Source organism: Triticum dicoccoides, chromosome 6A (genome assembly GCF_002162155.2).
Source record: "Triticum dicoccoides isolate Atlit2015 ecotype Zavitan chromosome 6A, WEW_v2.0, whole genome shotgun sequence".
Lineage (NCBI taxonomy): Eukaryota > Viridiplantae > Streptophyta > Magnoliopsida > Poales > Poaceae > Triticum > Triticum dicoccoides.
In genome coordinates, this window is record NC_041390.1 from 334,208,410 (window position 1) to 334,211,859 (window position 3,450).

Here is a 3,450-nt window from a genome sequence, read left to right on the forward strand (position 1 = left end):
AGACAGCGGTCAAAATTATCCTTAGTGGAATAAGGATATGTTTCTCGATTATGGGGGTGACAAAAAGGTTCGTCATAAAGGGTTACGTCGATGCAAATTTTGACACTGATCCAGATGACTTTAAATCTCAATCTGGATACATATTGAAAGTGGGAGAAGTTAGCTAGAGTAGCTCCGTGCAGAGCATTGTTGACATAGAAATTTGCAAAATACTTACGGATCTGTATGTGGCAGACCCATTGACTAAAATTCTCTCACAAGCAAAACATGATCACATCTTAGTACTCTTTGGGTGTTAATCACATAGCGACGTGAACTAGATTATTGACTCTAGTAAACCCATTGAGTGTTGGACACATGTCGATGTAAACTTTGGGTGTTAATCACATGGTGATGTGAACTATTGATATTAAATCACATGGCGATGTGAACTAGATTATTGACTCTAGTGCAAGTGGGATACTGAAGGAAATATGCCCTATAGGCGATAATAAAGTTATTATTTATTTCCTTATATCATGATAAATGTTTATTATTCATGCCAGAATTGTATTAACTGGAAACATAATACATGTGTGAATACATAGACAAACAGTATGTCACTAGTATGCCTCTACTTGACTAGCTCGTTAATCAAAGATGGTTAAGTTTCCTAGCCATAGACATGAGTTGTCATTTGATTAACGGGATCACATCATTAGAGAATGATGTGATTGACTTGACCCATTCCGTTAGCATAGCACTTGATCGTTTAGTTTGTTGCTATTGCTCTCTTCATGACTTATACATGTTCCTATGACTATGAGATTATGCAACTCCCGTTTACCAGAGGAACACTTTATGTGCTACCAAACGTCACAACGTAACTGGGTGATTATAAAGGTGCTCTACAGGTGTCTCCGAAGGTACTTGTTGGGTTGGCGTATTTCGAGATTAGGATTTGTCACTCCGATTGTCGGAGAGGTATCTCTGGGCCCTCTCGGTAATGCACATCACTTAAGCCTTGCAAGCATTGCAACTAACGAGTTAGTTGCGAATGATGTATTACGGAACGAGTAAAGAGACTTGCCAGTAATGAGATTGAACTAGGTATTGAGATACCGACGATCAAATCTCGGGCAAGTAACATACCGATGATAAAGGGAACAACGTATGTTGTTATGCGGTCTGACCGATAAAGATCTTCGTAGAATATGTGGGAGCCAATATGAGCATCCAGGTTCCGCTATTGGTTATTGGCCGGAGATATGTCTCGGTCATGCCTACATAGTTCTCGAACCCGTAGGGTCCGCACGCTTAAAGTTTCGGTGATGATTGTATTATGAGTTTATGTGATTTGATGTACCGAAGGTAGTTCGGAGTCCTGGATGAGATTAGGGACATGACGAGGAGTCTTGAAATGGCCGAGACGTAAAGATCGATATATTGGACGACTATATTCGGACATCGGAAAGGTTCCGAGTGATTCTGGTATTTTTGGGGGTACCAGGGAGTTACGGGAATACGAGGAAGAAGTAATGGGCCTCATGGGCCAAGTGATGGAAGAGAGGAGGCAGGGCACGTGGCCCCCCTAGCCCAAACCGAATTGGACTAGGGGGCCGGCCCCGCTTTCCTCCTTTTCCTCCTTCTCCTTTCTTCTCCTTCTCCTTCTTCCTTTCCTCCTCCTAGTAGGAGTAGGAAAGGGGAGTCCTACTCCTACTAGGAGGAGGACTCCTCCTCCTGGCGCGCCCATAGAGAGCCGGCCGGCCTCCCCCCTTACTCCTTTATATACAGGGGCAGGGGGCACCTCTAGACACACAAGTTGATCAGTTGATCTTTCCCAACCGTGTGTGGTGCCCCCTCCACCATATTCCACCTCGGTCATATCGTAGCGTTGTTTAGGCGAAGCCCTGCGTCGGTAGCAACATCATCACCGTCACCATGCCGTCGTGCTGACGGAACTCTCCTGTAAAGCTCTGCTGGATCTGAGTTTGCGGGACGTCATCAAGCTGAACGTGTGCTGAACTCGGAGGTGCCGTGCGTTTGGTACTTGGATCGGTCGGATCATGAAGACGTACGACTACATCAACCGCGTTGTGCTAATGCTTCCGCTTTCGGTCTACGAGGGTACGTGGACAACACTCTCCCATCTCATTGTTATGCATCACCATGATCTTGCGTGTGCGTAGGAAATTTTTGAAATTACTACGTTCCCCAAAAAACACCCCCAAATTCTCCTGGCCTCTCGCAGATGCATTTAATGACTTCATCTATGATTTTTCTCTGCGCGAAATCCCTAGGGTGGGTGCCCGCTTCACCTGGACGAACCATCAAACATCCCCTATCCGCCCTAGATGGGACTCTCTGTTCCCTCATGCATTGCTTCATGCCTTGTCCATTGTCGGGTCTGACCACGCTCCCCTAATACTAGATGATGGGCTTCATACAGTTTCTTCCCCCTGCTTACAATTTGATGCTTCTTGGCTGCTAGTAGAGGGCTTCTGTGACCTGATCTCGACCAAAATTACTTCCTTCTTGGCTGCCGACCGACGATCTTTCGACCCTATGGATGATTGGCACCAATGTTCTTATGTCCTGCGCAAATTCTTGCGTGGCTGGGCCCGTAATCGTGCGAAAGACATGTGTAGAGACAAGGTGCACCTCACGGACAAAATAGGCTCCCTTGATTTGCGGGTTGATGGCCCTAGCTTTTCTGACCACGAATGGCAGGTGTGATACTCTCTTGAAGAGGCCTTGATGTAGTTGCATCGTCAGGTCGAGGTTGAATGGAGGAAAAGAGGCACAATTAACTGGATCCTGAAAGGCGACTCTCCCACGGCTTACTTCTTTGCCATTGCTAATGGTGGACGCAGACGCTGCTTGATCAATAGTCTGCTTATCGATAATGTCAGGGTCTCTGACCAGAATCAGATCATGACTCACGTTGTGGACTTCTTCTCCTCCCTCCTATCTGCTAAATCTGAGGTTGGGTTTTAGGCTTGCTCACTCCTTCTGGGTGGACCAGGAGAAGGTTTCCCCCGAGGATAATGAGGCTCTGCTAATTCCCTTGTAGGATGAGGAGATCTTCAAAACCATCCGTTTAGCGAACACTAATTCTCCCTCGGGCCCTGACGGCTTCTCCATCCATTTCTTTAGAAAGTTTTGGCCACAGCTTCATGGTCTTGTTCTCGTGGTCATTCAAGGTTTCTACTTGGGGACTGTTGACATCTCAAGGCTAAACTATGTTGTTCTTACCCTCATTCCTAAAGTCAACGGGGCTGACAAGATCATGCAGTTTAGACCGATCGCCCTCATTAACAACTTTGCTAAATTCCTGGCAAAAGGCTTCGCCACTCATCTCTCTCCCATCGCACATCAGACCCTCAGTCCTTTTCAGTCGGCTTTTGTTTAGGGCAGGTTCATCCTAGATGGCATTCTGTGTCTCCATGAGATTGTGCATGATATCCGCGT